Source organism: Salmo salar, chromosome 24 (genome assembly GCF_965601325.2).
Source record: "Salmo salar chromosome 24, fSalSal1, whole genome shotgun sequence".
NCBI lineage: Eukaryota > Metazoa > Chordata > Actinopteri > Salmoniformes > Salmonidae > Salmo > Salmo salar.
In genome coordinates, this window is record NC_138314.1 from 31,767,952 (window position 1) to 31,782,500 (window position 14,549).

Here is a 14,549-nt window from a genome sequence, read left to right on the forward strand (position 1 = left end):
GGGGACAAAATCATCTCAAACCTGGCAACCCTCCACTACCGCGTAAGGGGGCTTGGATAGAGCAGATGCAGGATTTACACAGTCTTCACATGAACTCCTGCTCTACAGCCACAATCAGAACAGAGGGAAGACACACCGTTCCCCATCCTCATGGGCTGTTATAGTGAAAAACAACTAGCACAATCATGTCAGCTTTACCAAGAATACATTTTCATTTGGAGACGCTCTTATCCAGAGCGACTTACCTATCACTCAGGCATACAAATGCATACTCCTGCATGGACTGTTCACAGATTTTATATGACACAAAATGGTTGTAGGTGGCTAACGTCATCTGTTGACAGTTCCTACAGTGCATGTTTAGAGTGAATGACTCACATCATACTGAGAAGTGATAGACTTGAGACAAGACTGATGAATTCATTCACATTAAAATGAATAGGTTAAAAAGGTAGTTCAACTAATTACTATTTTGTAGTATATATTATGAATCTGCCAACACTAGTAATAACCATTGTTTATTCACAAAGCTCGATAACATATTCCCCTGAGTAAAATAGGTTAAATCTGTAAAACCATGTAGCTATGGGAACCCGGGTGATTACCTCATTATCAATGACAACAGAGGATTTCCTTTCCGGTGATCCGTCATGTGTCTCACCCAGGTAATAACACACGTTTTGGCTCAAGGGCTACATCGGTTTTTCGAGGGCCGCACAGATTTGTTTTTGACCATTTTTCAAAATCTATTGCGAAGCAAGAAAAAGGGCAGTTATTTGAAAATATATAGAGTACCAGTCAAAAGTCTGAATACTTATGTGAATAAGGTATTTACGTTTTTTTTTAAATGCTAAATCTGCAAATATTTCTAACAACCTGTTTTCACGTTGCCATTATGGGGTATTGTGTGTAGAATGATGGGATTTTTTTTTATTTAACCAATTTTAGAATAAGGCTGTAATGTAACAAAATGTGGAAAAAGTGAAGGGGTCTGTCACGTCCTGACCAGTATAGGGGTTATTTGTTATTGTAGTTTGGTCAGGATGTGGCAGGGGGTGTTTGTTTTATGTGGTTCAGGGTGTGTTTTGTGTATGTGTTTAGGTAGAGGGGGTATTTGATTTATTAGTCCGGGTTTGTTAGTCATTGTTCTATGTTAGTATATTTCTATGTTCTATCTAGTCTTTTGTAGTTCTATGTTTAGTTAATAGGGGTTGGACCTTCAATTGGAGGCAGCTGGTTATTGTTGCCTCTGATTGAGAGTCCTATAATTAGGAGTTTGTTTTCATGGGGTTTTGTGGGAGATTGTTCTTGTTTAGCGGTTTTGCCTGACAAGACTGTCAAGTTCGTTTTGTTTTGTATACGTTGAATGTGTTTTCCTTCTTCACCTAATAAAAAGATGAGTGTACATTTTCCCGCTGCGTCTTGGTCTCTACCCTACGACACCCGTGACAGGGTCTGAATACTTTCCGAATGCACTGTATATACACTACTGGTCAAAAGTATTTGAACACCTACTCATTCATGGGTTTTTCTTTATTTTTACTATTTTCTACATTGTAGAATAATAGTGAAGACATCAAAACTATGAAATAACACATATGGAATCATGTAGTAACCAAAGAACTGTTAAACAAATCAAAATATATTTTATATTTGAGATTCTTCAAAGTAGCCACCCAATGCCTTGATGACAGCTTTGCATAATCTTGGCATTCTCTCAACCAACTTCATGAGGTAGAGGAAGTTAATTTGTGGAATTTCTTTCCTTCTTAATGCGTTTGAGCCAATCAGTTGTGTTGTGACAAGGTAGGGGTGGTATACAAGATATCCCTATTTGGTCAAAGACCAAGTTCATATTATGGCAAGAACAGCTCAAATAAGCAAAGAGAAACAACAATCCATCATTACTTTAAGACATGAAGGTCAGTCAATGCGGAACATTTCAAGAACTTTGAAAGTTTCTTCAAGTGCAGTCACAAAAACCATCAAGCGCTATGATGAAACTGGCTCTCATGATGACCGCCACAGGAAAGGAAGACCCAGAGTTACCTCTGCTGCAGAGGATAAGTTCATTAGGGTTACCAAATTGCAGCCCAAAAAAATGCTTCACGGAATTCAAGTAACAGACACATCTCAACATCAATTGTTCAGAGGAGGCTGCGTGAATCAGACCTTCATGGTCGAATTGCTGCAAAGAAACCACTATTAAAGGACACCAATAATAAGAAGAGACTTGCTTGGGCCAAGAAACACAAGCAATGGACATTAGACTGGTGGAAATCTCTCCTTTGGTCTGATGAGTCCAAATTTGAGATTTTTGATTTCAACAGCCGTGTATTTGTGAGACCAAGTAGGTGAACGGATGATCTCCGCATGTGTGGTTCCCACCGTGAAGCATGGAGGAGGAGGTGTGATGGTGTGTGGGTGCTTTGCTGGTGACACTGTCTGATTTATTTAGAATTCAAGGCACACATAACCAGCATGGCTACCACAGCGTTCTGCAGCGATACGCCATCCCATCTGGTTTGAGCTTAGTGGGACTATCATTTGTTTTTCAACAGGAAAATTACCCAAAACACACCTCCAGGCTGTGTAAGGGCTATTTGATCAAGAAGGAGAGTGATGGAGTGCTGCATCAGATGACCCGGCCTCCACAATCACCCGACCTCAACCCAATTGAGATGGTTTGGAATGAGTTGGAACGCAGAGTGAAGGAAAAGCAGACAAGTGCTCAGCAATATGTGGGAACTCCTTCAAGACTGTTGGAAAATCATTCCTCATGAAGCTGGTTGAGAGAATGCCAAGAGTGTGCAAAGCTGTCATCAAGGCAAAGGGTGGCTACTTTGAAGAATCTCAAATAACACTGTTTTGGTTACTACATGATTCCATATGTGTTATTTCATAGTTTTGATGTCTTCACTATTATTCTACAATGTAATTTTTTTTTTTTATAAATAAAAACCCTTGAATGAGTAGCTGTGTCCAAACTTTTGACTGGTACTGTATATATTAATATTAATATCATACAGTTGATACCTAAGCCTATAGGTCTATGGATACATTTAGTGCTCAAATCTCTGACAGCTGAACCGTGAGGTGGACAATTATTGTTCCAGGAAAGTAGCCAAAAATAATCATAATTGGCTATTAGGTTTTGCATAAGCTTCACATCGAAACACAATGAATAGTGTTTTGTAATTTGTTATAGGTTGTTTTTAAGGACACAAATGTGCCTCATTTGGCCAACATCCCTAATTAATTGATGGCGCTGGCTTCGCCAGGTTTCCCTGAAGGATACTCTGAAATGGCATATTGTTTTTATGAAGATTTAAAAATATTCACATGAAAATCTATGGCCAATTGGATGGAAACCTAGCTATAGACGCCCTAAAGACTCTAGTAAGTGTGCTAGTCCAGTGTCACTTGATTATGCCTGCACATCATGGTTCACCAGCAGAACCAAACATCTAAAGAACAAGCTACCAGCCAAACAAGCTTGTAAGAATTGTACTAAAACTCTCCCCTGATACTCATCTGGAGGTTGAGCATGTTTTCCTTTCTATCTATGTAATTATATATGTATTTATGTAAAAAATAAGGACCACAATGGAAATAAGTCCCCGACTTTATTGTGCAATCCCCGTCACTTTAAAAAATCTTTGTGTATATATGTATTTTTTTAACTGACAAATAAAGTCAATCAATCCAAACTGTGCAATGGCCAATTGATGAATGGAAAAAGCCATCCGTTACAAAACACCAAAAACTTGAATTACATTCGGAGAAGCCTTCGATACTGGGTAGGCCTACAAGGTAGGAATAGATGTATTTTCTGTTTGTCAAGATTGACATAGTCTACCTTGATTTGGGCCAGTCCCTTCCCCCCAGTCAATTTCGATCTATCCCTAAGTAAGCAGCCATGCTAAAAAAGGTGCCTGATAGAGAAAAGAAAATGAAAGATGAGCTGTTGTCCTCTGTGCCCTACTCTTTCATGAGTGTGTAGCTCTCTCCTTATGTAAACACAGGTGTGTGTGACGTGTGTATGTGTGTAGCAGAGGGGAAGAGAGAGACACAGGGAAAGAGAGAGCGATAGAGAGAGCACCGAGATACGCCCAGTATAGGCTATTCTTAAACATGCTTCCGTCACTGAAGCATAATGTTCTGGCCTACACTCTTTTAAAAAAGGGTTCTTCGCCTGTCCCCATAGGAAACGCTTTTTGGTTCCAGGTATAACCCTTTTGGGTTCCATGTAGAACCCTTTGTGGAAGGGTTCTACATAGATCCGAAAAGGGTTCAACCAGGAACAAAAAAGGGTTTTTATCTGGAACTGGGACCTTCTGCAAAGGGTTCTCCTATGGGGACAGCCGAAGAAGCCTTTTAGGTTCTATATAGCACTATTTTTGTGTAGACCCAGGTAGACGTTGTACAAAGTGGAACGTAACCAGTTGGTAAGGGAGAGCTTTTCAGCATTCACTGCCAAGCCACCAGACAAACAGTACCCAAGCTAAGAAATGAGAGAAATAATGAATGAATACAAACAGAGTGAGTACATCTGAATCACTATCATTACTGGCTTATATGTCCGGGTGAACATTCCCTACTGCATCATATTTGTGATGGGGCAGGTAGCCTAGCGGTTGGGCCAGTAACTGAAAGGTTGGTGGTTCAAATCCCTGAGATGACTAAGTGAAAAATCTGTTGATGTGCCCTTGAGTAAAGCACTTAACCCTAGTTGCTCTGGATAAGAGTGTCTGATAAATTACTAAAATGTACATCTGTTGGTGGTATCCTTCGTTTGACATAGTTTCTTACAATGCCTGTAGCCTAGCAGCTGAACGTTCATTAAGCTAAAAGCTCAACAGATGGCCACTGCCTTTGTCCTTTATGCCTACTATTTGCATTGAAATGGCAAAAAAATACGCTTTTATTAACTCCCTTTTAGTGACTCAAGTTCCATTTCCTTTCAGCAACCTCTTGTGCAGGGTGCTCTACCTCTTACCATAAAGGCTCTCTTCAGAGGATATCACCCTGGCATAAAGATATCTTTTCAGAGGCATCTGTGCTTTGAAAAAAATAAAAAATAAAATCTAAATCCGTTTACTTCCATTTTCACTCCAATAGTTGCTACTGGGCAATCATATCACTGGCTCAGGCTGTTCTGTGTGCCTCAGAGGTGTGCTGGAGAGTCTAGCAATCATATTGTATAATTGGAGAAAGACAGACTGCTCTGGTCATGTGGTCCGTCTCCACTCCACTGCAGTTTATTTAAAAATCAGCTACATTGTAAGCGCTGAGCACTAGGGAGCTAAACCTGGGGGGGATCCTGGGGAAAGTGAATCTCAGTTGGCCCTCTTAACACAGGCAGGTTTAAATACAGGGTTGGTCTGTACTCTGCTGATAAGGCTGGTGACAGGCATTTATAAAGATCAGGAGTAAGTGACGGGAGATTAAATCTCTCTTTCATTCATACCCAGACTTGGACAATTTGATGTCTTTGATTGCTTGACACAAGGTCTTGCGCTTTTATGAGACCAATAAAGGTAAAGTCTGAGTCTTCCGACAAAACCGACCAATCACTTCACAAATAACCCCTGAAGACAGGAGAGGAAAATAACTTTATTTTTCTGGTCCGTTATTGGTCTACTACACCAAGTATGAGACGTTTAACAATCTGACCCACAAACATTCTGGAAAGATTGAAATTGTTTGATAAAGAAGATGCTGATGATGACAATAGAAATAGAGCAGGGGAAACCTCAGCCTCCACTTCAGAGTTGAGTGCAAGTATTGGTGTCTCTGAGGGGTTTTTGGCTTGGTTTGCTAACTACCTTTCTCAAAGAGTGCAGTGTATAAAGTCAGAACATCTGCTGTCTCAGCCACCCCAAGGCTCGATCCTAAGCCCCACGCTCTTCTCAATTTACATCAACAATTTAGCTCAGGCAGTAGGAAGCTCTCTCATCCATTTATATGCAGATGATACGGTCTTATACTCAGCTGGCCCCTCCCCGGATTTTGTGTTAAACGCTCTTCAACAAAGATTTCTTAGTGTCCAACAAGCTTTCTCTACCCTTAACCTTGTTCTGAACATCTCCAACCCAAAGGTCATGTGGTTTGGTAAGAAGAATGCCCCTCTCCCCACAGGTGTGATTACTACCTCTGAGGGTTTAGAGCTTGAGGTGGTCACCTCATACAAGTACTTGGGAGTATGGCTATACGGTACACTGTCCTTCTCTCAGCACATATCAAAGCTGCAGGCTAAGGTTAAATCTACTTGGTTTCCTCTATCGTAATCGCTCCTCTTTCACCTCAGCTGCCAAACTAACCCTGATTCAGATGACCATCCTACCCATGCTAGATTATGGAGAGGTAATTCATAGATCGGCAGATAAAATGTGCTTTACCATTCGGCCATCAGATTTGCCACCAATACTCCTTGTAGGACACATCACTGCACATATATTTATTTTGAATCCCAGTGCCTGTCACCGCAGGAGGCCTTTTGCCTTTTGGTAGGCCATCATTGTGCATAAGAATTTGTTCTTAACTGACTTGCCTAGTTAAATAATGGTTGAATAAAACAAAAAAAGTTATTCACAAGATTTCACAACTGTGCGATGAAGTTAGGGTGGACTCTAATCCAAATGGGTTGATAACTGTTTACTTAAAACTGACACGTATAATGCCGTACCACTTGTTATCGCATGTATGAGCCCTTATTATTAAATTGATAATCATTTATTTTACCGTATTAGCTAATCTTCTTCTGAACCGTTTTAAAAATTCTCGAGTCGTTTTGGCTAGACATGTTTGGAGAATGTAGCAATACTTGTTGACACGGATTGTATCCGTTAGCGGTACATAAAGAGCTCTGTGTTAAAAAACGTTTTGGGAAGTCGAAAATGATCTAGAACTGCACTATACCTTTAACTGACAAGCATTTCTATGCAACACTTCTTCAATATCTATAGCTTATTTAGTCAGTATCATAATGAGATGCTAGTAAGACATTAGAGGGCGAATGCAGTCTTGCATGACTGCATTCTACTGGCTAGCTGGATTTCCATGACAGGACCCTATACATAGATTATTTATAGTTCAACTATATACCCTAACCCATAATTAAAGACCTAATTAGTTATAACAATATGGTCAACTTCAAAATATATATTACACCTTGCCCTAATGTTCATCTTATTTACAAAGATTGACAGCAAATACACGAGTGGATGTAGTAGCCTATTATTTTCATATGTGCACACAAAAAGAAAATGGTAACAGTTACTGTAAAAGTACATGAATGAACAAAAAACAAGCATAGCGTATCTACTCAGGGAGGGAGTATTTTAGCCATACGCATAACCAAAGTGTTTGTTTCTCCTATTTTATAATTGTTGCAGACTGGCAAAAAACACCCACCTCCTTCTTGACAGTGCGCAGCAGCTTCTGTCGCGTCTCTGCTTGTAAAACATAACAGAAGGGGTTTCATGTCATTTCTTTTATAACACATTTCCTTTTACATTTACATCTTCAGCACATGATGGATATTTAATTTAGTTATGTTCTACACGGTCCTGTGTTCTCTCACCTGCCATTGCTGCTGCTGCTGCTGCTGTTGATGTTGTTGTTGTTGTTTATGTTGTTGTTTATGTTGCTATGTTATCGGGTCCACTTTACGTAGCTCCTTCACACTGCTCCCATCAGTTTAATGTGGCTGTGTGGAGCAAAAGAGCTAGCCAGCGCTCGAGACTTTACGCACACCTCTTAAAGCTACAGTAATCTCTTAAATTCGATTAAGTCTATAGACTTTTTCCAGAAACGCAAGATAAAATTTTTACACAAGAAGAATAAGTGACTATTTTACACATGTTTGCCGTGATGTTTCACATTTAGTTCTGCATTGTCTGTGAGTACAAGTCAAAGACAGTGCCATTTAGGCATAATGTAACCTATTCGTTATTGAATAGCCTGATGTTGTCCAAACAGGTGATGTATTCTTCACGAGGCCTTATAAAGTCAGGAGCATATCATTAACCATTCATTTCTAAAATAATTTCCATAATAATGAAGCAGTCCTATAAGTTTTGTCATGGCTTCATCATATTCTTCATGCATATTTTCACATGTATGCCAGTTTTTACAGATGATGCACCATCATCCATAACAAAACTGAGAAGACAAAATAGCCAGAGACAGCAGGAAATACTGTATTTTCTGCAAAGGCCTAATCATATGCATTGGATATGTTTGTACATTTGTCCTACTAGTTGTTTAGACACTGAATTCTAGGCCTACCATTTTCAAATGTCTCATTTATCCATCCTCACCATATCCTGCAGAGAAGTAGACATCTGGAGCCCTGGCCTAGAGCACATTTTGTTACAAAATACACAAAAGCCTTCCCTCACCAATAAGATGTGTTGCTAAGCAACCCCCTGAAACATATTAGCAGAGCTAATTGAGCAGATCCAGTAGATTTGGTGTCCTGGTCTTACAGCCTTCTATCTCTGGGCTAAATGGCATTATCATATACTGAGAAATCAATATTCCTGTTTAAAGACATTGATCTGGACTCACTGGGAATTAAACACTGCCATAAAAATCATCAGATCCATGTTGTTTATTCTAGACTTGAATAAAGCCGTGGTGCTCAGGAGGAGTTCCAAAAGCTGTGGACAATAGTGGTGTGAATAGAATCTTGAACGCTGAGGATATCATATCTAAATTCACATATCCCATTTGCCTTCAGGTTGCAGAGTGGGGACACAACATTCTTTCATGTAGATTAGAATGAATTAAATATGCCACAGGGATATAGTCTTGGTTCATTGGTGAATCAAAATGACGTCACTTGAGGTGTGTGTATAGGAACAACTTCCTAATATGGAGTTGGACCCCCCTCAGTACAACCTCAATTCATCGGGGCTTGGACTCTACAAGGTGTCAAAAGTATTCCACTGGAATGCTGGCCCATGTTGACTCCAATGCTTTCCACAGTTGTGTCAATTTGGCTGGATGTCTTTTCGGTGGTAGACCATTCTTGATACACACAGAAAACTGTTAAGCATGAAAAAACAGTTCTTGACACAAATCAGTGCACCTGGCACCTACTACCATACCCCGTTCAAAGGCACTTACATATTTTGTCTTGCCCATTCACCCTCTGAATGGCACACATACACAATCCATGTCTCAAATGTCTCAAGGCTTAAAAATCCTTCTTTAACCTGTCTCCTTCCCTCCATCTAAACTGATTGAAGTGGATTTAACAAGTGACATCCATAAGAGGTCATAGCTTTCACATGGATTTACCTGGTCAGTCTAAATCATGGAAAGAGTAGGTATTCTTAGTGTTTTGTGTACTCAGTGTATATTTAAGCAATAAGGCCTGAGGGGGTCTGGTATATGGCCAATATACCAGGGCTAAGAGCTGTTTTACGCACGACACAATGTTATATTTCCCATATATCACAAACCCCTGAGGTGCCTTATTGCTATTATAAACTGTTTACCAACGTAATTATAGCAGTAAAAATAACTGTTTTGTCATACCTGTGGTATACGGTCTGATATACCACTGCTGTCAGCCAATCAGCATTCAGGGCTCGAACCACCCAGTTTATAATAAGGTATATCAGACCGTATACCATGGGTATGACAAAACATTTATTTTTACTGCTCTAATTACATTGGTAATCACTTTATAATAGCAATAAGAACAGCCCTTAGCCGTGGTATATTGGCCATATACCACACCCCCTCGGGCCTTATTGCTTAATTATACTGTGCGGTTTCCACATGTATTTTGTTTTAGACACTCAGTAGCATCTCCTTTTATTATTACTCCGTCTTGTGGTGAAATGTTGAACCGTGATTCTGGTAGACCTTTACGCAGGGGTTCCCAAACCTTTTCACTCAGGGCTCCCTTTCAGTTTTGGGGAACATCCCCGCCTCTCCCTGCACACAACACATATATTTCTATGGGCACAAGCACTGTTCATGACACAAACTGTTCACACCCCTCTTGTTGGCAGATTTTTTGTTGTTGTTATAAGTTTAAAGCTTATTTCCTGAAATTCTACACATTTTATCATGGGGGCAGAGAAAATGTTGCCATTTTAAAGCTCATTTTCTTGCACTTCTATACATTTTGCCATGTCTAAAGTGTATTGATGTGATATTTGAGTGACTCAAACATTACAACAAAATCTATGGGCTAAAAAAACCAAGCTAAAAAACATTAGCTGGCATGGGCTAGTTGATTTCTGACAAGTTAATAATAGCTCTCTAAGGTATGCAATGACTGACATGACAAGAGGAAAACTGATGATGCACTACCCAATTTTAAAATTGTTGTCTGTGCATTCTAGTATTACAACTTTCAAGAGTTTTTTTTTTGGGGGGGGGGGGGGACCCCGCACCTCTCCTGCTGATCCCTCTGTTTGGAAACCACTGTCCTAGAGTACATGGATATTCCATTCCAGTCTTTACAATGAGCCCGTCCTCCTTTGGCTCCTCCCACTAGCCTCCTCTGAACTGCACTTATTCACATACAGGACGTAAAAGCAATGAAATGCTATCTAAGAGTACTAAAAACATTATTAATTCTGCATTTCCTTAAGATCAGTTCCTTTTGTAGGCTACAGCACTGTCTGTGCACTAAGGGTAATATATATAAAATATATATATATATATATATATATATATATATATATACACTACCGTCCAAAAGTGTGGGGTCACTTAGAAATGTTCTTGTTTTTTAAAGAAAAGCAAAATTTTTTGCCCATTAAAATGACATCAAATTGATCAGAAATACAGTGTAGACATTGTTAATGTTGTAAATAACTATTGTAGTTGGAAACGGCTGATTTCTTTATGTAATATCTACATAGGTGTACAGAGGCCTATTATCAGCAACCATCACTCCTGTGTTCCAATGGCACGTTGTGTTAGCTAATCCAAGTTTATCATTTAAAAGGCTAATTAATCATTAGAAAACCCATTTGCAATTATGTTAGCACAGCTGAAAACTGTTGTCCTGATTAATGAAGCAATCAAACTGGCCTTCTTCAGACTAGTTGAGTATCTGGAGCATCAGCATTTGTGGGTTTGATTACAGGCTCAAAATGGCCAGAAACAAATAACTTTTTTCTAAAACTCGTCAGTCTATTCTTGTTCTGAGAAATGAAGGCTATTCCATGTGAGAAATCGCCAAGAAACTGAAGATCTCGTACAACGCTGTGTACTGTACTACTCCCTTCACAGAACAGCACAAACAGGCTATAACCAGAATAGAAAGAGGAGTGGGAGGCCCCGGTGCACAAGTGAGCAAGAGGACAAATACATTAGTGACTAGTTTGAGAGACAGACTCCTCACAAGTCCTCAACTGGCAGCTTCATTAAATAAACTCAGCAAAAAAAAGAAACGTCCTCTCACTGCCAGCTGCATTTATTTCAGCAAACTTAACATGTGTAAATATTTGTATGAACAAAACAAGATTCAACAACTGAGACATAAACTGAACAAGTTCCACAGACATGTGACGAACAGAAATTGAATATTGCGTCCCTGAGCAAAGGGGGGGTCAAAATCAAAAGTAACAGTCAATATCTGGTGTGGCCACCAGCTGCATTTACTGCAGTGCATCTCCTCCTCATGGACTGTACCAGATTAGCCAGTTCTTGCTGTGAGATGTTACCCCACTCTTCCACCAAGGCACCTGCAAGTTCCCGGACATTTCTGGGGGAATGGCCCTAGCCCTCACCCTCCGATCCAAAAAGTCCCAGATGTGCTCAATGGGATTGAGATCCGGGCTCTTCGCTGGCCATGGCAGAACACTGACATTCCTGTCTTGCAGGAAATCATGCACAGAACGAGCAGTACGGCTGGTGGCATTGTCATGCTGGAGGGTCATGTCAGGATGAGCCTGCAGGAAGGGTACCACATGAGGGAAGAGGATGTCTTCCCTGTAACGCACAGTGTCGAGATTGCCTGCAATGACAACAAGCTCAGTCAGATGATGCTGTGACACACCGCCCCAGACCATGACGGACACTCCACCTCCAAATCGATCCCGCTCCAGAGTACAGGCCTCGGTGTAACGCTCATTCCTTCGACGATAAACGCGAATCCAACCATCACCCCTGATGAGACAAAACCGCGACTCGTCAACGAAGAGCACTTTTTGCCAGTCCAGTCTGGTCCAGCGACGGTGGGTTTGTGACCATAGGCGATGATGTTGCCGGTAATGTCTGGTGAGGACCTGCCTTACAACAGGCCTACAAGCCCTCAGTCCAGCCTCTCTCAGCCTATTGCGGACAGTCTGAGCACTGATGGAGGGATTGTGCGTTCCTGGTGTAACTCGGGCAGTTGTTGTTGCCATCCTGTACCTGTCCCGCAGGTGTGATGTTCGGATGTACCGATCCTGTGCAGGTGTTGTTACATGTGGTCTGCCACGGCGAGGACGATCAGCTGTCCATCCTGTCTCCCTGTAGCGCTGTCTTAGGCGTCTCACAGTACGGACATTGCAATTTATTGCCCTGGCCACATCTGCAGTCCTCATGCCTCCTTGCAGCATGCCTAAGGCACGTTCATGCAGATGAGCAGGGACCCTGGGCATCTTTCTTTTGGTGTTTTTCAGAGTCAGTTGAAAGGCTCTTTAGTGTTGCAAGTTTTCATAATTTTGACCTTTATTGCCTACCGTCTGTAAGCTGTTAGTGTCTTAACAACCGTTCCACAGGTGCATGTTCATTAATTGTTTATGGTTCATTGAACAAGCATGGGAAACAGTGTTTAAACCCTTTACAATGAAGATCTGTGAAGTTATTTGGATTTTTACCGATTATCTTTGAAAGACAGGGTCCTGAAAAAGGGACGTGTCTTTTTTTGCTGAGTTTAGTACCCGCAAAACACCAGTCTCAACGTCAACAGTGAACAGGCGACTCCAGGATGCTGGCCTTCTAGGCAGAATGCCAAGAGTGTGCAAAGCTGTCATCAAGGCAAAGGGTGGCTATTTGAAGAATATATTTTGATATGTTTAACACTTTTTGGTTACTACATGATTCCATGTGTTATTATTCTATAATGTAGAAAATAGACAAAAAAAAGAAAAACCCTTGAATGAGTAGGTGTTCTAAAAATGTTGACCGGTAGACACTGTCACCATCTACTGGACATTGCCAACTCTGCAAGTTATTTCTCAAAAACGTCCATAAAATGTTTTAGGATTTCACCAATCAAAACGTAAATGTAAAAAAAAAAATAGAATTATGTAATTCTATTATAATTTTTTTTTTACATTTACGTTTTGATTGGTGAAATCCTAAAACATTTTATGGACGTTTTTGAGAAATAACTTGCAGAGTTGGCATTGTCCAGTAGATGGTGACAGTGTCATTGGAAATTATTTCTTCAGGAACGAAAGAGAGAATTTTTCAAGACCAAAATAGATCATGAATGCATATATTTCATGCTAGAGTCATTCTTAAGTCATTAATGTTACAATGATTTCCTACTGCATAATTTTAGATGGCACCAAACAGTAGTTTCTTCTGTTTGGTGGGCCCATAATTACACTGAGTATACAAAATATTAAGAACACCTGCTCTTTCCATGACATAGGCTGACCAGGTGAATCTAGGTGGAAGCTATGATCCCTAAGTCCACTTCAATCAGTGTAGATGAAAGGGAGGAGACAGGTTAAAGAAGGATTTTTAAGTCTTGAGACAATTGAGACATGGATTGTGTTTGTGTGTCATTCAGATGGTGAACGGGCAAGACAAAAGATTTAAGTGCCTTTGAACGGTGTATGGTAGTAGGACCCAAAGGACATCCAGCCAACTTGACACAACTGTGGGAAGCATTGGAGTCAACATGGGCCAGCATCCCTGTGGAACACTTTCAATATCTTATAGAGTACATTCCCCGATGAATTGAGGTTGTTCTGAGGGCAGGGGTGGGGTGGGTTCATAAAAAACTCAGTGTGGATCATTTACTGACAGCATGGTAAGTGAAACTCTATGTTTGGGCTCGTCTAAGGACGAGGATAGGTAGTACAGTAGATGTGATGATTGCGGACTTGACTAAACCCTTGGTGGTGCAGCCCATTGGAGTGTAAACAGCATGAGTTCCCTCTGGCCCCTGGCTGCAGGTGGGGGGACCTGGGGGGCCAACCTGTCAGCTAGATCAGGTGGTGAAAGGGCAGGCAGGTAATGTAGGATGACAGAGGAAGAGGTGGACATTGCTTAGCAAGGCCAGACACAGCCCTCCTACTCTGTGGGCTTGGACCATTCCCTCTCATTGCCTTCCTGTCCTCTGAGGATGTTTGATTCCCCCACTAAAGCTTGGGCTTTCTACTCTCTGATGCCTGTCAAAAAACCAAAGAGGAGACACATCCTTTACATCATGACATGTAGACATGTTCACATACTCGTTTTGAAGAGGGTCAAGGTGTGATCACTTGAGTTTGAAATGAACTCGGAGCTGGAATAAAGCCAGGGGAAAGCGATGCTGTCTCAGATTTTGCAACCCTCTTCACTGGTGAGCCTGA

General features: G+C 40.8%; 1 protein-coding gene across 1 annotated transcript in view; it reads right to left on the reverse strand.

Moving 5' to 3' along the window:
• The window catches only part of LOC106585677 (small G protein signaling modulator 1), a 71,343-nt gene extending 63,890 nt beyond the window's left edge, over positions 1–7,453 (reverse strand). Inside the window, exon 1 of the mRNA XM_082968651.1 lies at positions 7,417–7,453. The gene's annotated coding sequence lies outside the window, so the exon portion shown is untranslated. The remainder of the gene's footprint in view (positions 1–7,416) is intronic.
• Positions 7,454–14,549: the final 7,096 nt, after the last annotated feature.